At 39.4% G+C, this 22,016-nt stretch overlaps 1 long non-coding RNA gene across 2 annotated transcripts in view; it reads left to right on the top strand.

Moving 5' to 3' along the window:
* The window catches only part of LOC145541865 (uncharacterized), a 542,540-nt gene that overhangs the window by 180,980 nt on the left and 339,544 nt on the right, over positions 1-22,016 (top strand). The window contains exon 4 of one of the 2 annotated variants that reach the window (XR_014079367.1): positions 5,552-5,755. The exons of the other annotated variant lie outside the window; for it this stretch is intronic. This is a non-coding gene — a long non-coding RNA (uncharacterized LOC145541865). The remainder of the gene's footprint in view (positions 1-5,551; positions 5,756-22,016) is intronic. 2 annotated transcript variants of the gene reach the window in all.

Here is a 22,016-nt window from a genome sequence, read left to right as displayed (position 1 = left end):
TTCCTCCTTCTGCTTTTGGTACCCACTCTCTCCTCTTGCCCTTCAAGCCCGAGCACCCTCCTGTGGTTTTCCTGGACTATGCTTTCTTCTCTTAAAACAGGCCTTCTGATTTCAGAAATATTCATTCTCTGCCCTTCGTCTTACCTTTTCTTGCCTTCCCCTCTTTATTCCCTTCTAGGAGATCTCCAGGTTTATTTCAGCATTCACCTTCCTCTCTGCTTAGGAAAGGTACAACTCAATGCCTTGGGGCATAAATCACGATTTGTCTTGCAAACCATTTTCATTCTATTCATCTTCCTACTGATTGCTCAATTCATGTACTTGTGACCTAGATGTAGCCAGTGAGGCCTGAGGGGAAGACTGCCACCAGATGTTCTGGGGAGACTTTTCCTTTCCGATGAAGAGAGACTTTATAAAAGAAGCCTTCCTCTCCTAGGATAGGTACTGATATGACTGTGTTTGACACTCAGAGCTGCTGTCACCACCTTGCAACCAGGAGGGTGACATCTCTGACATACTGTGTGTTCAGTTCACTTCAGTTCAGTCACTCAGTCTTGTCCGACTCTTTGCGACCCCATGGACTGCAGCATGCCAGGCCTCCCTGTCCATCACCAACTCCCGGAGTTTATTCAAACTCATGTCCATCGAGTCAGTGATGCCATCCAACCATCTCATCCTCTGTCATCCCCTTCTCCTCCTGCCTTCAATCTTTCCCAGCATCAGAGTCTTTTCCCATGAGTCAGTTCTTTGCATCAGGTGGCCAAAGTATTGGAGTTTCAGCTTCGGCATCAGTCTTTCCAATGAATACTCAGGACTGATTTCCTTTAGGATGGACTGGTTGGGCAGAAAGATGTGGAGCACCCAGACCCTTACTGGGATCACTGTACCTGTAAACTTTCAATTCTGGAACCACCTGCCTTGCTGTGTACAATTGTACACCCATTATTGATTAAATGACTTAGAATTACTTTTTATGTCATTTGCAGCTCAAAGCATTCCAACCAAGAGAATTATTTTTCTGAATAAAACTGATCTAGAACAAAATTTTGACTTGGCAAATATTACTTCAATTGCTTGTAAACACTGCAGGTGGTCCACTAACCTAGGCAGGTAATCAGGAATTAGGATTTGTGTGTTGTGTGTATACACATATGATGTAGATGTAGTTAAGAAGGAAAATATCTAATTCCTTGAAAAAATTATTTTAGATTAAATTAGTAAAATTTTAGCATGAAGGAGTTTTAGCAGTTGAACAACAACAATAAGAATTATCCTGCAGTGTAGTTGTCAATTAAAATTAAAGCTCATCTTATCTTAAAATATTTAATTTCACATGTTACTGGCAAGAAAAAAGTTGAAATTGAGATATTTTGCAAGTGGAAATAATCTTTTCTATGGGAGAGAAAAAATTGAGTTAGTCCTTATAGATAGGTTTAGCTACTTCCTGTAATTATAAAGAATCATTCTCAACTTCTGGACTTTGAGTATTCTTTTCTTCTTGTCTAGAAACCCTGTTTCATTCTCTTGATCTGTCCTACTAGTCCTTCATGATCATCCTTGGAGTATACCTGCTCCAATAAACTGTTTTTGGACTGTGCTTTCCTGCTCTTGCAAGTTATGGCACTAATTTATTACTTCCTCTGGTTCTGGCACTTATATTTAGGGTCCTAGAGGAATGTTCAACCTTCTTGCTTTAGGACAAAATTCAATATTAAAAAAAAAAATTCCCTCAAGTCCTTTACCAGCCTCATCGTGTCTTGGGGTGAGTGGTTCCTTCAATTATTTGGCCACCCCTCTGCTTTTGCCTGGGATACACTTGGTGGGCTCCCATTTACCTTGATAAGTCCCACTCAGTCTTCAAAACCCTTGGGAATTAAGTTTCTCCATTCTTTGTTTTCTTAGTCTCTGCAGCTTTCTCTGGGAACACCCACCACAATTGTAATTTTGTGTATGTGTTTGTATCCTAAATGCCATTTTCATCCCTTTGAGAATCTCCTTCCTCTGATATGTTTGGGCGAAAGGAGTGTTTGGCTCCTGGCCATTTTGAATTCACTCACTTGGCATCTACTTTTCCACATCAAGGGCTCCTCTTTCTCCTCTCAGCAATGCTATAAACATTATTTGCTTTGCTTCCCCTTGTGGGAATTTGGGTCCACTGTCTTTTTCAGTATTTGCTTCCAGCCTCAGCAGGAGGTGATGTGAGAAAGGCCACAGTTCTCTTTACTGACCTATTACCCACAATCCTACTAACAAAAGCTGCCCATGTGTAGCACACTTGACTGAAGTGTTAGATTACCAGAGGAAATTATAGTACAGGAGAAAAACATCTTGAAACTATGTGAAATACCACCGATCCAAAAGTTGAAGGGAAAGAATCTCACATGGCTTCTCCTTACAGGCAATCTGAGTTTCTAACTACTTTCCCCAGTCTTGAGGTATGTCCTCTTTCACATCTTAAAGAGTAAGGTCTTCTCTTCAGACTACCTGGGGTAAATTTTGATTTGTTTGTTCAGCTCCCTACTCAGAAGTGTTGATCATGCTTTAGAATTCATGCCTCTCTATTTTTAAGGTTTAGCAAAGGCCTGAAATTAACCACAATGCAATATTTCTTTAAATCTGAGTTCTAAGATAAAACAATGAAGGCATTCTGTAAGACCACCTAGACAGGGTTTTTAATTTCAAGGTAGCTAACCTTAGCAAACTCTCCTCCTATGAAGTGAAGGTATGTTTCCTCTTTCTTTCTTAAACCTCTTGGTAGAAATTGCTAAAACATTTTACATACATACCCTCCAGGGAAAACAATAATTCTCATAGACTTAGCTTAGATCCTTATTAAGTAATAAAAACTTCTTCTAAATCTAACTTAATCTGTACAGTTTATATTCTCCTTAGTGGAGATGAAAGATGACAGTTTGTGCAGATAGAATTTATTTTGTTTTGTTGAGCTCTACTGTTTATAGACTGTGGTCAGAGCTTATTAGTCCATAATGAGGACATAAGAAGCAGGACCCATTAGTGTGCCTTTTCAAACAATAAAGCCATCTACTTTTTAGGAAAACAAACAAGTAAGCAAAACAACTAACTATGGATGCTTTGAAATGACAATATTCATGTACCTTGAACCATTTAAAATTCTTGGGAAAGATGTTCTTTTTCTCTGGTCCCTAATAGGATTTGGAAAAACCCCCAATTTGTCTTCCCCATCTGGGACATACTCTGATCAAGGGCCTGGGAGAGAGATCATTTCATCAGTATGTGAGATAAACTACTTAATGTCTATTTCCTGGTGCTCAGATTTAGTTCCTAAAGGCATAAATGTCTGTCTTATTCATAGTTTAGTCCTTGGGGCCAGCATAGTCCCATGCATAAAATAGGCTCTCAATAAGTACGTGTGGGATGAGGAAATGGAGAAATAAAGAAGGTTAAACCCATGAGTAACAATAGAGATCCTTCTAAATGAAGACTCAGAAGAAGTAAAGCCACTTGATTGAAATCACACTTATAAGGATGGGAAGCATTGGAAGTGGAGCATGTGTTTCACATTCACCACTTTGTCACCACACTTTGACCAAGACATTATCTAATTCAGTGCCTCAGTAAGGGTACATGGGGCTACTTTGCCTCCAAGAAGAGACTTAAGAAATCTACTCTGAAAGCTATTTCAGGAACAGTAAAGGGAGATCATAGTTCTCATAGCACCAGAAAAGCAGGTGGAGTTCCAAGGTATCACTCAGGTAGAGGAAGAATAACTCTGGCAGCGACATACTACCAGGTTGGGGCAGCGGAGGAGTTTTCAAGAGGCTAGAATCTGGGCATGACCAATGATCAGAGTGTGGAGAAAAGGGATCTAGGAAACTAAGTAAAAGATGCTGAGAAGAAAACACACTTGACATGGCCAAGGCCCAGCCAGGAGCCAGTATAGATAGAGTGGTGTGAACTGAGCACCCCCTGGGAGTCTATAGGTCCTGGCACCGTGTCTGACTAGGGTGATGTGGGGTGAGAGGATTTCAAAGAGCCAAAGAAAAGGAAGAACTATGGTCTGATTTTACATCTTAAAATCACCCTGGCCACAATGTAAGTTAAAGAGGCTGTCAGGGTAAAGCGAAAAAGTAAGAAGACAACTGCAAAGTGACGGTGTTATAAAAAGGTGGGGGGTCTGGTTGCTTGCTGCTCAAAAACCAATAGACAGGCCAGTTGGTAGAAAGGAAAGTTTCATTTATTTCAGATGTGGGCAACTGGGTGGGGTGTAGGGTGGACGTGTGTCCAAAGGCTGACTCCTTCTCCACCCTCCATCCCCCAAGCAGCAGGTGAGGGCTTTTACAGAGAGGGGGCTACATGCAGAAACAGCACAGTCAGCCCCGACAGTCATCTTCAAATTGGTCATCAGTGGTCTGACTAGCATCATCTTGGTTGTTTTGGGTACAGTTAATCTTTACTTCCAGGGTCAGTTTGTTTCCATTTTTTTGAGGCCAGTTCTCAGAACTGTGGCAGCTTTTGTCATAGCTACAGTCTGGTCCTCATGTAGTTAACTTCTCTACCTGCTGAGAGTTTCAGTATCTATAAGAGAACTCATAAGATATGGCTCAGAATATTATCTATATAGCCCCTGAAGAGGAACTATAAATAAAGGTCCTTGCCTATGCTTAATGAGTATATTATTATTGTTTGGTCTCCCTTGACCTCTCTTTGTTTCTGCACGTTCTCACTTCTCTGACTGAACTTACTCTTTAACTAAACTTTTCTACAAACAAAAGGCAGCTAGATGCCATGGGCAGAGGGACCATAGCGTCTTGCTCTGCTTCAGTGGCGGGAGACCACTTGAGCCCCAAGAGTGGCCTTGGACTAGGGAGGTGTTGTCTTCATCCATGTCACCCACAACCCCCTCCCCAAAATACTTTCTGCTGTGTGTTCCCATGCTCCTTTTACCATTCAGCCTTTTATATGATCATGTGTCTCTACATCTTACATCATCAATAAGATTACAGGTCCCTGCCGACCTTTGAATCTAATGTAGAAACCAGAACAGGGCCTTACTCAGACCATGTGCTTAGTCAAATTTTACTTGAATATGAAGTAGCTATTTTAGTAGACATTCTGAGGCAAAAATTGAATTTCATGGACTACACTTTTCAGTTTTTGCCTGTGAGATTTTTAGTTATGTGTTGGCCACAGCACTTAATATGTTCTGTCTTATATAAAATCTATTTGTACACATAGCTTATTGCCCCTATTAGATAATAAGCTGAAAGTGAAAGTGTTCATCACTCACTCATGGCCGACTCTTTGCGACCCTGTGGACTATAGCCCACCATATTCCTCTATCCATGGGATTCTCCAGGCAACAATACTTGAGTGAGTTGCCATTCCCTTCTTCAGGGAATCTTTCCCACCCAGGGATTGAACTCAGGACTCCTGCATTGCAGGTGGATTCTTTACCGTTTGAGCCACCAGGAAAACTCAGATAATAAGCTACTTGAAGGCAAATTACTGTATTTTATTATTTCATTCTGCAGTACATATAATCGTTATTAAATATGTTTTTATTGAACAGGGGCTTCCTAGGTTACTCAGTAGGTAAAGAATCTGCCTGCCAATGCAGGAGATGCAGAAAACACAGATTTGATCCCTGGATTGAGAAGATCCCCTGGAGTAGGAAATGGCAATTCCTGCAATATTCTTGCCTAGAAAATTCCATGGACAGAGGAGCCTGGCGGGCTACAGTTCCTGGAGTCACAGCAGTGGACACAATGGACAGGTTAGATGTGGGGAAATCATTTTCAATTAACGGTGGTTACAGCTGGGAATTGTATGCTGCTCTTTTAATGACCAGAGCATCTATTTGGCTTCCTAATAAATCTCTCAGATATTTCCATGGCTATTACAAAAAGAGGGTCACAGAGTAGAGAACACTGGAAACTTGAGGAAGGCCTGTACTGCAAGTTGCTTTTTCAATTGCTATTAATCTTACATGCCCTTAGCTTGCTTTCTCTTAGCTCTGATTCTTCCTAATTTGTGGCTTGTTTCCTGTGACAGTAATAATAAATGGGAAAGTAAAACTAGCATGTTTCATTTGTAACAAGAGTTCACTACAGTAAAGTTCAGGAGATATATGGGGAGTCTATGGAGTAGTAGGGGACAGAGGAATATGAACTGGAACACAAGATCTGAAGTTTTCATTGATGAGATGTCAACTAGATATGAGTGAACCCAAGAACAGGACTGGTCTTCCCTCCCTGGCTTTGGTACTCTATCTTCCTTGCCCCACTAGATAGGGTATGGAGGTGATGAAGAAGCTACTGAATTCGTGATAGAAGGAGTAAAATTATAACTAACACTTGCTGAGTGCCTACTGAGAGCTGGGGTTATTTTAAGCATTTTTAGTGTGTAATCTCATTTAATCCTCAGAAGAATCTTAGGAAGGAGATTTCTGTGATCATCTTCACTTTACAAATGAGGAAACTGAGGCACAGAGGTAACTTACTAATGAAACTTACCCAAGGTCAAGGTATATTGAAAGGGAATTTCAAGAAATGTGATCTAGAGTTGTCTATGTTTATATAAAGTTGGAGGAAGACTTTAGATTCCAGAACATTACCTGAATCTCTACCTGAATACCTTTTCCTGTATCTCTTCCCTAAACAAAGTCAGTCACTGAACATTGAAACCACACTATAGTTTTTGTGGAAATGAAAAATGCTTTGGGTAGCAGTATTTCTATTCTACTCCATAATTTACTCAGGTTCTTTCTAAAGAAGCCTGTTTAAACATGTGGACTTACCCTTCTTGTAAAATGTTTATAGATAGGATTTGCCAAGGGAACTATTTTAAAGACTCTAGGCACTGTTGTGGACAATTATAGCAGCCTCCTATAAATCCATTACTAGGGGCATGCAAATTAGAGCCTTTGAGGGTCAGGGTACAATCATCACCAAAAACTAGAAGTAGATAAACCATAAGAAAGTAAGACAAAAAATCCAAATATTTAAATTGCAAATTTGACAGGATACAGGACACTTATATGACAGTCTAAGAAAAACTGTCATGGGATAGAGTAAGAATTTATTATAACTGAACTAGGCCAAATGCAAACATATTCTTGTCTTAAAAAAATTAAAAAGACTAACTCAAATAACAATGAAGGAAGACAAATATGCACACAGGGAAGGCATACAACTCAGTCATGTTGGTATTCCTGCTTTGTAAAAGCTGTTAAGGCACAGATTTAACAAGCTAAGGTAAATTGGGGCTCTAAATTCACACATACCCTAGATTTTTAGTACAATAGATGTCTAAATGTTAAGTATCATTTAAAGATGCAAAATGAAAGAAAAAAAATCCTAGAGGGCAATGATCTGTTCACTTCTTTAGCATGATTTAAAAAGAAAAGAATTCAATTTAAAAATATAAATCCACAGGGATTAATGAATTGCATGTCCATTGTTTGAAAAAAAAAAACAACCAGCATTCAAAATTGACCTGCAGGTTGAGGGTATGAGTGTAATGAAAACAAACATTTCTTTTTCTCTCCAAACATTAAACTTTTTGTATTGGGGTACAGCTGATTAACAATGTGGTAGTTTCCGGTGAACAGCGAAGGCACTGTCATACATATATGAAAATAAACACTTCTTGAGCTTGAGTGCTTACTTTTAGATAAGTATTATGAACCCCATTTTAAGTTTTAGAAAATTAAGACTCAGATGTTCAAAAACAAAGAGAGAAACTTGCTTGAAATCATACAGTTGGTATGAGCTAGTCACACTGATAACTAGATCAGTATAGTTTTTTCTGCTACACAACTTTTTTCTTTAATGGCTTACAGGTCAATCTGTTGAAGTTCAGGTTACTGATGGAGGTCAGATTCTTACAGAAATGCAAGATCCCAACACAGCAGTGTAAAAATAGGTTTTTTTTTCCCCCTATGGTCACTAATAACACATCCTGGCTGGCATATACCAGTGGATAGGGAAGATAATATAAAATTGACAGCAAGTGGTATAATCATTTGTGGTTACTTTGGGAAGCAAATGCTATATTTATTTCAATGGTTGTTGAAAATTCTTCAAAATCCCAGCCTTCAGCTCACACTTGACTTCCAAGATGAGTAAAAATTATTTTCAGTTGAAGGGAATGTAGTGTGTTTCCTCTTCTTCCTCCACTTTTATATTCCATGTACTGGGACTGGTTATCCCAAATGTGTGTGTGTGTGTGTGTGTGTGTGTGTCTGTGTGTGTGTGTGTGTCTGTGTCTGTGTGTCTGTGTCTGTGTCTGTGTTGAGATGGGTGGCGAGGAGTACAGAAAGAGGCATTCTGCCTCTTGGAAAGTGGTGGTGAATTTGTGGACCTCCTCATCTGAGGATTATTTCTCCTACATCCAGTTGTGGCTCTGTAGCTGACTGTCAAATACTGATTTTCTCCTATAGCAACTTTATTGTTCTTAGGGTATCCACAGGGAACTTCCCTCTGTGCAGTTTCTTGTGTAAATGGTCCAACTGGTACATCTTCCCTTCCACTCCACAGTGAGGATTTTTTCCTCTCTAGCTCCACAGAGAACCATTTACCCTTCACTGCCCTGCTTTGGGGTGGGGTCTCATTTCAGTGAGCTGCCTTTTGAATAAAGGTCGCGAGAGAGCTTATGCTTTGGCAATCAAACATGGTACAACCATAAACTTACATAGTTTTGCTGCTTTGAATGTTGGGAATGTCTCCCCATTAAAACAGATGGGAAAATAAATCTGATGACTTCTGTTATTGTTACAATCACATTTTCATATTACTATGCTGATAATTAAAAGCATTATGTTGGTATTATGCTTGGAAGAATTTAATGGCAAATTCCATATTGTAGCCATCATGTGATTTCTCAAGATATTCCTTAAAATGAGACTATTTTGTTAATCATTTGTACCCATTATCTCTCTAATTCACCCACTTATTAATCATTGTACAATGTCACGAAACTCCATCCATAGTTCATTAGGCACTCTGTCTATCAGATCTAGTCCCTTAAATCTATTTCTCACTTCCATAAATAAAGTATTTGATTTAGGTCATACCTGAATGGTCTAGTGGTTTTCCCCACTTTCTTCAATTTAAGTCTGAATTTGGCAATGAGGAGTTCATGATCTGAGCCACAGTCAACTCCTGGTCTTGTTTTTGCTGACTGTATAGAGCTTCTCCATCTTTGGCTGCAAAGAATATAATCAATTTGATTTCAGTTTTGACCATCTGATGATGTCCATGTGTAGAGTCTTCTCTTGTGTTGTTGGAAGAGGGTGTTTGCTGTGACCAGTGCGTTCTCTTGGCAGAACTCCATTAGCCTTTGCCCTGCTTCATTCTGTACTCCAAGGCCAAATTTGCTTGTTACTTCAGGTGTTTCTTGGCTTCCTACTTTTGCATTCCAGTCCACTAAAATGAAAAGGACATCTTTTTTGGGTATTAGTTCTAGAAGGTCTTGTAGGTCTTCATAGAACCGTTCAACTTCAGCTTCTTCAGCATTACTGGTTGGGGCACAGACTTGGATTACCATGATACTGAATGGTTTGCCTTAGAAACGAACAGAGATCATTCTGTTGTTTTTGAGATTCCACCCAAGTACTGAATTTCGGACTGTTCTGTTGTCTATGATGGCTACTCCATTTCTTCTAAGGGATTCCTGCCCACAGTAGTAGATATAATGGTCATCTAAGTTAAATTCACCCATTCCAGTCCATCTTAGTTCGCTGATTCCTAGAATGTCAATGTTCACTCTTGCCATCTCCTGTTTGACCACTTCCAATTTGCCTTAATTCATGGACCTAACATTCCGGGTTCCTATGCAATATTGCTGTTTACAGCATCGGACCTTGCTTCTGTCACCAATCTCTTCCACAGCTGGGTGTTGTTTTTGCTTTGGCTTCATCCCTTCCTTCTTTCTGGAGTTATTTCTCCACTGATCTCCCATAGCATATTGGGCACCTACTGACCTGGGGAGTTCATCTTTAAGCGTCCTATCTTTTCATCTTTTCATACTGTTCATGGGGTTCTCAAGGCAAGAATACTGAAGTGGTTTGCCATTCCCTTCTCCAGTGGACCACATTCTGTCAGACATCTCCACCATGACCCATCCGTCTTGGGTGGCCCCACACGGCATGGCCTAGTTTCATTTAGTTAGACAAGGCTGTGGTCCGTGTGATCAGACTGGCCAAGAAAAAGAAATGCAAAAAAGCAAAATGGCTGTCTGAGGAGGCCTTTCAAATAGCTATGAAAAGAAGAGAAGCAAAAAGCAAAGGAGAAAAGGAAAGATATACCCGTTTGAATGCAAAGTTCCAAAGAATAGCAAGGAGAGATAAGAAAGCCTTCCTCAACGATCAATGCAAAGAAATTGAGGAAAACAACAGAATGGGAAAGACTAGAGATCTCTTCAAGAAAATTAGAGATACCAAGGGAACATTTCCTGCAAATATGGGCTCAATAAAGGACAGAAATGGGATGGACCTAACAGAAGCAGAAGATATTAAGAAGAGGTGGCAAGAATACACAGAAGAACTGTACAAAAAAACTCTTCACAACCCAGATAATCACGATGGTGTGATCACTCACATTTACCTAGAGCCAGACATCCTGGAACGTGAAGTCAAGTGGGCCTTAGGAAACATCACTACGAACAAAGCTAGTGGAAGTGATGGAATTCGAGTTGAGCTATTTCAAATCCTGAAAGATGATGCTGTGAAAGTGCTGACTCAATATGCCAGCAAATTTGGAAAACTCAGCAGTGGCCACAGGACTGGAAAAGGTCAGTTTTCATTTCAACCCCAAAGAAAGGCAATGCCAAAGAATGCTTGAACTACTGCACAATTGCACTCATCTCACATGCTAGTAAATTAATGCTCAAAATTCTCCAGGCCGTGCTTCAGCAATACGTGAACCGTGAACTTCTAGATGTTCAAGCTGGTTTTAGAAAAGGCAGAGGAACCAGAGATCAAATTGCCAACATCCGCTGGATCATCAAAAAAACCAAGAGAGTTCCAGAAAAACATCTATTTCTGCTTTATTGACTATGCCAAAGCCTTTGACTGTGTCAATCACAATAAACTGGAAAATTCTGAAAGTGATCGGAATATCAGACCTCCTGACCTGCCTCTTGAGAAACCTGTATGCAGGTCAGGAAGCAACAGTTAGAACTGGACATGGAACAACAAACTGGTTCCAAATAGGAAAAGGTGTATGTCAAGGCTGTATATTGTCACCCTGCTTATTTAACTTATATGCAGAGTACATCATGAGAGAGGCTGGGCTGGAAGAAGCACAAGCTGGAATCCAGATTGCTGGGAGAAATATCAGTTACCTCATATATGCAGATGACACCACCCTTATGGCAGAAAGTGAAGAAGAACTAAAGAGCCTCTTGATGAAAGTGAAAGAGGAGAGTGAAAACATTGGCTTAAAGCTCAACATTCAGAAAACTAAGATCATGGCATCTGGTCCCATCACTTCATGGCAAATAAATGGGCAAACAGTGCAAACAGTGGCTGACTTTATTTTTCTGGGCTCCAAAATCACTGCAGGTGGTGATTTCAGCCATGAAATTAAAAGACACTTACTCCTTGGAAGGAAAGTTTTGAGCAATGTAGACAGTATATTAAAAAACAGAGACATTACTTTGCCAACAAAGGTCTGTCTAGTCAAGGCTATGGTTTTTCCAGTGGTCATGTATGGATGTGAGAGTTGGAGTATAAAGAAAGCTGAGCGCCGAACAATTGATGCTTTTGAACTGTAGTCTAGAGAAGACTCTTGAGAGTCCCTTGGACTGCAAGGAGATCCAACCAGTCCATCCTAAATGAGATCAGTCCTGTGTGTTCATTGGAAGGACTGATGTTGAAACTGAAACTCAATATTTTAGCCACCTGATGTAAAGAGCTGACTCATTTGAAAAGACCCTGGTGCTGGGAAAGATTGAGGGTGGCAGGAGAAGGGGGCGACAGAGGATGAGATGGTTGGATGGCCTCACCGACTCAATGGACATGGGTTTGATAGACTCTAGCAGTTGGTGATGGACAGGGAGGCCTGGTGTGCTGTGGTTCAAGGGATTGCAAAGAGTCGGACATGACTGAGCAACTGAACTGAACTGAATTAGTCACTGTTTGGGCACATTTTCTTCTTTTTTCTTTCCCTTTGAAACTTAAAGGGTACTTTTAGAGAGAGGAATCAAAGCCTGTATAATCAATATTCCCTAATATGAAGCAGTGGGTTATGAAGATATCTGTTCCTGTTGTGTTATGTCTGGGACTTGGATTTAAGTACATTTTGAACTCTGCCTCTAAAATATTGAATGACTGGACAAGACACAGTCAGGTTGATGCATTCGTTGTTACTACCAATGCATAACCATTTTTGCCCATCTTATTATAATCTCTAACAATTATAGCCTGTAGCACCATCTTGACTGACACTTAAAATATGTTCTCTTCACTCAACCAGCAACTTAGATTCAGATTTTTAACTTTGAACTTACTGATACTCAGTATTTATTGAAAGGTTTACTATTTAAGCAATATTTTAGGGGGGATTACCTGAACAAAATGGGTCTATCTTCTTTTTTAGATACTCTAAAATCTATCCCAAGATGAAACCAGACTATAGAAAACCTGAGTACACATACTGCCATGTGGTTTTGACAACCTACATTGTTGCTTGTTTCTAAATGACAGTATTCAATTATACTGAGTGATAAATAATGTATTTTCCTTCTGAAAACTGGTGTTGAAATTCTTGAAAGATGTTATTGAGAGTTTTGTCTTCTTTACAAGGACACATGGAAAAACCTACTCTGATCTGTCAAAATTAGTCATCTCAGTGGTTTGAGTTACACATAGTAAAACTGTCCCCCACTTGCTCAGTCCTCAGCAGGTACCTTAGGAACCTTCCAGTGCATCTCCTGCTCCTTCTAACACATACTGCTACTGATTCACCATAAGGAAGAGGCTGTCTTGGGTCAAGTTTCCCAGAAGCTCACCCCAAGACAAGAACTGAAGAGCAAGTGATTTATCAAGATGTTTTCAAGGAGAAACTGGTGAGGAAGTGGGAGAAGCAAGACCAGAAAGGAGAGGAAGCCAAGCAAAGGGACAATTTGGAGCAAAGTAGGAAGGATCATTTCAGCTTGATTCCACAGGAAAACTTTGGCATATAAATTAAGCTCTAGAGTTTTCCTAATGAGGTGAGAGAGATCTTCATATTTCTGTACCAGCCGTGGATTGGCTAAGGCTGTCTCTGTGAGAACATAAGCTTGCAGGTGTTTCTAGGTGGCTCCACTGGCTCAAGGGCAATCTTCTGAAGAGAGTTGCAGGTTCCAACCATTATAAGCAAAACATGAAGAAGCTGGGGTAGGACAGTGGAAGTAGTAGGAGGGATCCCAGAGGCCCCGGGCAGAGCATTCACCAAGCACCGGCAGAATGGTTGTCCATCTTCCTCTAAAGATATCAAGACAGAGCCCATCATGTGTTCCATTTGTCTCTCACAGGTTAGTCCTGGAACTCTTTTCATCAACATGTTCTCTGTAATCTCCTAATATAACTCAAACTTGTCCCCTTTCTCAGCTGCTCTATGCCGTTCCACTGTGCCTCTGAAATTTAGCAAACATCCTCTTATTCCCAACCTCATTCTTAAATGTTCCCTTTACTGCCTTCCTCTAATTTACAGTTATTCCTCATAGTTAAATCTGTCACTCGTGAGGGTTCCAGATTCCTGAAAATCTTTCCAGTGGGGACTGTTATTTTCTTTAGACTCGGAGGTGGAATGGGGTTTTTGCTCCCCATTTTCAATTTTAACCATTTTTTCCTTTCTCCACTCCTGGAAAACCACTGATTCTTTAAATGAAATTCCATCAGATTTGATCTGCTTCAAAGCCTCCTTGTTGTAGTGTCATCCTGATCTCTACATTCAGAGATTTTCAGATTTGACATACTGGAGAACTTTAAAAAGTACTGATGTTTAGGTCTCACCCAGAAATTCTGATGTGGCCAGCCCTGAGTATTAAGACTCACAGAAGCTGCCCAGGTGATCTGAAGGTGCAGCAAAGTTTCAGAGCCATGGTCCTAGTCATTCCTTCTCATTTTTAGCACCAGACTCTCTCTACCAGTTAGCTGTTATCGTTCTCATTGATTTCAGTGTCCATGTTTATCAATTATTCTTAACTCTATCAGACCCACTACCTCCCTCATAGCAAATATTTATATGTTTTACAATGTAAATTGTTATGCTCCTTTTTTCTATTTTGAAATAAATTTCATAGATTATATCATCTGCCAATATACACAATATTTAAAAATCAATATAATTGCCTAATGGTAATATGAGAAAAAATAACATATATACTTTAATATATGACTGCTCTAACACAATTATACTAGAAGACGTAAATAGTAATCTGCTTGCGATAAATGTAGAATTACAAGTGATTGTTATAATGGAGAATTAAATACCATGCTGTCATAACATAATTTTTTTGAAATGATGAATTACTTTTGTAAATTTCCAAATAAATCCATACAACCTCCCTTTGATTTATGTGGTGTTTGCATTTATTGAAAATGTAAAATATGTATTAAAACTCTGCAAAAATATGTTATGTTGAAATAGAGTCTAAGATCAGATCAAACCTTTTCCCCCCACTTTTAAGAATGTTCAACCAGGTATTTCAAAACCTACCAGGACATGAGGCAATTCTTCGATAATTGGGACCATCCAGAATATAGGAGGACCTCAAGCTCCCTAGTTCCTGCCTACTAAATACCAGTAGCACTCTCACAATTATTATGAGAGTAAAAAACACCCCCACAAGTTTATCAAACCCCTCTTTGGAGAAGGTATTACCAAACTGAGTATCACTGACTTTAATGATTCACAACTCCCCCAGCTTCTCAGTTCCTGAACTTCCTTGCTCCTTTCCACCTCACTGCCCTTCCTTGGACCTTCCTGCTCCTCCCAAGCTATTGTTAGCTTTATCATATTTGACCTGGGAGAGTTTAACTTAGGGGCTATTTAGACAGGTGAGTACTGGTTAGTGGCAGCAGGACTTTGAAGCACCTGGGGGTTAACATCAGCAGGAAGCTATTACCACCCTCAGGCGTGCAGGGGGTGCAGAGGGATAGGATATGGCAATGGAGCTTGGAAAAACGCCTTGTGTTCCTGAAAAAGGCATGCTCCATGGGAGTGAAATCTACCATTTTTTTTTTTTTTCGGGGAGGTGGAGGTGGACAGAAATATCCATGCCTTTTATCCCACCTTCAAATCTGCTGATGCCTCCCATTTGCTAAACCCTAGAAAGACAGAGGGAAGGGAGCTGAGGTGACGGCAGTCTATTGAAGTCAGCTTCCTGGGGCATAGAGCAGGGAAGAAAGAGTGAAAGTGGATGGATTGATGGTTTAGGGTGACCAACTCATCTAATTTGCCTGAGACTTTGTGGCTTTGGCACTGAGAATCCTGCAACCTGGGAAAGCCTTCAATCTTGAGCAAACTGAAATGATTGATCACCTTAGAGGGGATGGTGTGCAAAGAGAAAGTAACTCACCAATCTCTGAGTGTTGAAATGCCTGTAGGACTCAGTACTTAGGTATGGCCTCTTTATTTACATTCTCTTCTTCCTAGAAATCTTATCTAGTCCTATCTAAAATTTAAATTAATATTTAAATTCTATCATAACATTTGTGTCATCAGTCCTGACTCCTTCTTAAGATGTGTGCTTTTCAGGCATCTTCATTTTAGATATCTGATAGGCATATCAAAACTAATGTCTTGATTTTACTTCCTAAACCTGCTCTACCCAGGCATCTTCCTTTCAGTAAATAGGTCCACCATTCATTTGCTCAATATAAAAATTTAGGGGTCTTCCTAGATGTTACTGTTTTCTTCACACCCCATGTATGGTCCATATTGCAAGCTCCCTTCACAATACATTCCAAATCCAACTATTCATCACCCTCACAGCTGTTACTCTTATCTAGGCCATTATGTTATCTGTTGGAATAACCTCCTAACTTATCTCCCTACTTTGTCTCTTGTCAGCCCACAGTCTGTTCTTCATGCAAAAGCTAGAGAAATCCTTTTATAAGGATATAAATTAGATAGTATCATTCCTTGCTTAAAATCTTCAGTGGTTTCCTGCCAAATTCAGAATGAAATGAACTTCAGTCATGTCTGCTCAAATATTACCTCCTCAAAGATGCTTTTCTTGGCTACTTAATCTAAAATAACTATACCTGCTCTTTTAGTCACTCTCTATTCCATACCTTAATTTCCCTCCATCAATTTTTTACTACCTGATCTTATAGTATATATTTGTATATTATCTGTCTCTCACATGCAAATTCTAAGAGGCAGATATTTTGGGCATCTTGTTCACCACTGTGCTGGTAGCTCATAGAACAGTGCTTTCACCTTATATATAGTAGATAATCAACAAATATTTGAATAAACGAGAAAGTGTTATTTTAAAAATTATAATTCTAATTTCTTAAACAGATTGGCTTTTCTTCTTTCTTTAGGATGCTAAAAACATATACAGATGAATTTTTGGTATCCTTTTAACAAAGATAACTCTGAAGTGTGATTTTATACATTAACATTATCATCCAGTTTATTATATATTTCCTACCTTCATTTTACATTTCATCTATTTTTCTCTTACAGTTTTTACAATCTAAATTTATCACTTTGTATGTATTTTTGTAAACTCTCTTAATTCCTTTTTAGATTAAGATCTGCCATAAGTTAATATCTATTGAGTGTTTTGAATATTCATGAGATGATATATATATAAACTTAATAATGAAATACACTGGTACATTATTGGTACCAGTAATCCCCTTTCCATACAATTTATTATTAATCCAATTGTAAGATTAATATTCCCAAGAAATCATATATCTGTTTTATTTGTCACCCTCCCAACATGTGCTTTAAAACCCTTTGGTTCCTTTTACTCTCAAAATAAATCCAGACACCCAGTTTAGTGTTGAGAATATGAATTACAGTCCACATTCACCTATATTAATTTTCACATCAGATGTGAGCTATGCAGATTTTTTTGTCCAATAATGGGCAAAGCAGTCTCAACTGAGCACAGGTGCACAGCAGTTTTTCTTAATTCTGGAGGCAGTATCATAGTGAGGTAGCAGGTGGCAGAAACCCTTGAAATGGATCTTACTTGGATATCAAAAACTTAAAAAATGCCAGGGGAAAACTTAAACTGTGAATCTGAGAAAACAGATAGGTATTAGAGAAATCACTAGTGTTAGGACTCAGAAAAGCTGAGATGAACTCCATTAAAACTCTTCCTTGAGAATCTAAGAGGTTACACATCTCAAAAATGTAGGTCAGAATCTGAGAGTAAAAAAATGAAAACTAACATATTCATATGAAACTTTAATGCATCTGTATTACATCCACATACTTAAACTTATTTGATTTTTATAGCACAGCTGTGAGGAAGGCAGAGTAGATATTATTAATTTCCATTTTATAATCTGAAAACAGACATTCAAAGATGTTAAGCAGTCTGCCATGGATCTCATGAACTAGAGAGGGATAGAGCTCAGGCTGCTGACGCTTCTCCATTCCTTTCACTCCATCCCTCAGTATTCCTCCTACAAACCATATTTCAGCCCTGCAGATGTGACCATGTCCTAACATTTTAGCTTCCATGTCATTGTTGATGCTGTAATGTTAACCAAGTCCATCTTCTCCATTATGTGAAGGCATCACTGATTACTAAATCCAATTTGATCTTTCTGTCATCTGAAATATAGCTTTTGTTAATGTGTAATTTATTAATATTGTTGTTTAGTTGCTAAGTCCTATCTGACTCATGACTCTTTTTGACCCCAGGGACTATATCCTACCAGGCTTCTCTGTCCATGGGATTTTCCAGGCAAGAATACTGGATATGATCTTGAGTGGCTTGGTCCGCAAGAGCTTGGAGCAGGGCTTGGGTTCCCAGCCAGATGCTGGGCTGGGTTGAAAGCACCAGATTCTAGCCACTAGACTAGTAGTCAGTGACAAGGACCCTGGCTTTTGCCTTTGCAAAAAAGAATTTCCAAAAAGACAGAAAGTACTGAAACAAGTAAAGCATTTATTAGAGGAAAAGAGTACAGTACATGTGGATAGACACATGAATGGACTCGGGGAAAGAGAGAATCACTGAGTTTCACCCCTGTGGCAGTTTGAATTACTTTTATGGGGCATTGTTCCCAGGTTTCCTTTGGCTAATCATTTTGATTTGTCTGGCTCACAGTTCATATTAAATACATCTTAGGATCCTCCCATGTGTGCGCACGCATCTCTTAGCCAAGATAGATTTTACCAAAGAGGCATCTGAATAGCCTAGCATTATTTTGCATCACTCTACTTTGACCTTCAGTTCAGTTCAGTTCAGTCACTCAGTTGTGTCCGACTCTTTGCTAACCCATGAACCACAGAATGCCAGGCCTCTCTGTACATCACCAATTCCCGGAGTCCACCCAAACCCATGTCCATTGAGTTGGTGATGCCCTCCAGCCATCTCATCCTCTGTTGTCCCCTTCTCCTTCTGCCTTCAATCATTCCCAGCATCAGGGTCTTTTCCAATGAGTCAGCTCTTTGCATCAGGTGACCAAAGTATTGGAGTTTCAGGTTTATCATCAGTCCTTCCAATGAAAACCAAGGACTGATCTCCTTTAGGATGGACTGGTTGGATCTCCTTGCAGTCCAAGGGACTCTCAAGAGTCTTCTCCAACACCGTAGTTCAAAAGCATCAATTCTTTGGTGCTCAGCTTTCTTTATAGTCCAACTCTCACATCCATACGTGACCACTGGAAAAACCATAGCCTTGACTAGACAGACCTTTGTTGACAACGTACTGTCTCTGCTTTTTAATATGCTGTCTAGGTTGGTCATAACTTTCCTTCCAAGGAGTAAGTGTCTTTTAATTACATGGCTGCAATCACTATCAGCAGTGATTTTGGAGCCTAAAAAAATAAAGTCAGCCACTGTTTCCACTGTTTCCCCATCTATCTGCCATGAAGTGATGGGACCAGATGCCATGATCTTAGTTATCTGAATGTTGATCTTTAAGCCAACTTTTTCACTCTCCTCTTTCTCTTTCATCAAGAGGCTCTTTAGTTCTTCTTCACTTTCTGCCATAAGGGTGGTGTCATCTCCATATCTGAGGTTACTGATATTTCTCCCAGCAATCTTGATTCCAGCTTGTGCTTCCTCCAGCCTAGCGTTTCTCACGATGTACTCTGCATATAATTTAAATAAACAGGGTGACAATACAGAGCCTTGACATACACCTTTTCCTATTTGGAACCAGTCTGTTGTTCCATGTCCCATTCTAGCTGTTGCTTCCTGACCTGCATACAGGTTTCTCAAGATGCACGTCAGGTAGTCTGGTATTCCCATTTCTTTCAGAATTTTCCACAGTTTATTGTGATACACATAGTCAAAGGCTTTGGCATAGTCAATAAAGCAGAAATAAGTGTTTTTCTGGAACTCTCTTGCTTTTTTGATGATTCAACGGATGTTGGCAATTTGATCTCTGGTTCCTCTGCCTCTTCTAAAACCAGCTTGAACATCTGGAAGTTTATGGTTCACGTATTGCTGAAGCCTGGCTTGGAGAATTTTGAGCATTACTTTACTAGTGTGTAAGATTGAGTGCAATTATGTGGTAGTTTGAGCATTCTTTGGCATTGCCTTTCTTTGGGGTTGGAATGAAAACTGACCTTTTCCAGTCCTGTGGCCACTGCTGAGTTTTCCAAATTTGCTGGCATATTGAGTCAGCACTTTCACAGCATCATCTTTCAGGATTTGAAATAGCTCAACTGGAATTCCATCACCTCCACTAGCTTTGTTCATAGTGATGTTTCCTAAGGCCCACTTGACTTCACATTCCAGGATGTCTGGCTCTAGATGAGTGTGAGTGATCACACCATTGTGATTATCTGGGTCATGAAGATCTTTTTTGTACAGTTCTTCTGTGTATTCTTGCCACCTCTTAATATCTTATGCTTCTGTTAGGTCCATCCCATTTCTGTTCTTTATTGAGCCTATTTTTGCAAGAAATTTTCCCTTGGTATGTCTAATTTTCTTGAAGAGATCTCTAGTCTTTCCCATTCCGTTGTTTCCCTCTATTTCTTTGCATTTATCCCTGAGGAAGGCTTTCTTATCTCTCCTTGCTATTCTTTGGAACTCTGCATTCAAATGGGTATATCTTTCCTTTCTCTGTTGCTTTTTGCTTCTCTTCTTTTCACAGCTATTTGTAAGGCCTCCTCAGACAGCCATTTTGCTTTTTTGCATTTCTTTCTCTTGGGGATGGTCTTGATTCCTGTCTCCTGTACAGTGTCACAAACCTCTGTCCATAGTTCATCAGGCACTCTGTCTATCAGATCTAGACCCTTAAATCTATTTCTCACTTCCACTGTATAGTCATAAGGGATTTGATTTAGGCCATACCTGAATGGTCTAGTGGTTTCCCCCACTTTCTCCACTTTGACCTTCAAGGAGTCTTATCTGTGCATGTGTGGTCAGGAAGGTCTTCTGACTTCAAGAGCAAGAAATACATGGTCTGAGTCGGGCCCAGCCTCCTTGCCTTAATTGTCCTGCCATTCTCGTTTCTTGGCATTTCGATCCACAGAGAATGAATCTCCAATCACTTTACCCTGTGGGGATCCACCTATCTCCTGCCTCAGAGTGGGTTGCCATATACTTCTCCAGGGGATCTTCCTGACCCAGGCATTGAACCCTGTCTCCAGCATTGCAGGTAGTTTCTTTACCACTGGGTAAGCCCAACTTATTAACATAGTTCCTAAAATATAACCAAGAACACTTCAGCTTCTGAAATTCCTTTCTAGCCAATTAAAAAAATTTTTATTTATTCTTTTCTTTTTAACTTTATATGACTAAAACTCTGTTTTCCTAGTTATTGAACTTCTTCCAGAATGAATTCTTATGTATCTTTAAATTCCTCTAGGGACTCTTTAGTGGCATGTATATTAGGGGTGCTCCTTAAATAGCTGGTAAATAAATATCTGAATGCTGAATGTTGAACGTCAATTATGGAATAGTTTATATTACTCCCACTTAAAAGGTGTTTGTCTAAACAATAGAACTAGTTTTGCCAGTTCCCTGCGTAATAAAAACACTATATATCAGTCACAGACCTAACATATTGATATCTACTTAAGCTTGTTTGTGTACAGATGTCAGAGAACCTATTTGCCTTAAAATTTTAACGTATATGATGTTGTTCTTGAGATAGTCATATTTCATTATTGGTATAAAAGCCTTCATTTGACCCAGATATGCTATTTTTCATTCTGGATCCATATGTAAATTCTCAGATCCTTAATAATGTGCTAATGGTTGATCTCCAAAATATACAGAATTCATTTTGTTAAATATCTTTAGGAGCTTCTCTGCCCCTTGAGAATTTCTGTAAACTTGGTTTCAAGCCCGAAAGTATGACCAAAATGCTTCCCATAATCTCTACAAGTTCTCAGCAGAGAATTTTGCCTCATTTCCTCCCCTTGTTGCTGATGTGCAGAACTTCAGCTTTTCTGTTTTGTTTTGCTTTGCTTTGCATTGTTGTTTTTTAAAATCTACTAGCAGCAAGCAACTTGTGATTTTTGTAGGTTCCATTGCAGACATGGGTGCTCTCTGCAGAAATCCATCACATATTTCACAGCCTTTCCTCTTGCTTCACCTCCACTCTTCATTTATTTTTATCTCTCCTTTCATTTTTCTTTTATTTTCCTTTTTTTAATAAAGCAAATAGTCTGTAGTCTTGTCTCAAGACAAACAGTTTTACCCATTTTAAGCCCCATTATTTCTCATCTTCTGTTCCAAAGAGGATTATTGCTGCATTCTCTTAACAAAGGGTTTCTCTCTAAGAAGAATTCTTATACCAGCTAAAACTTTTATTCTTGTTATACATGAATCTCTAAGCTGGCCAAATTTATTATGTCTAAAAAGCAAAGCTTGACAAAAGCTGAAAACATGGCAGAA

This window comes from Giraffa tippelskirchi, chromosome 3 (genome assembly GCF_054371585.1).
Source record: "Giraffa tippelskirchi isolate mGirTip1 chromosome 3, T2T-mGirTip1v1.2.pri, whole genome shotgun sequence".
NCBI classification, from domain to species: domain Eukaryota; kingdom Metazoa; phylum Chordata; class Mammalia; order Artiodactyla; family Giraffidae; genus Giraffa; species Giraffa tippelskirchi.
This window is presented reverse-complemented; position numbering and strand designations above follow the sequence as displayed.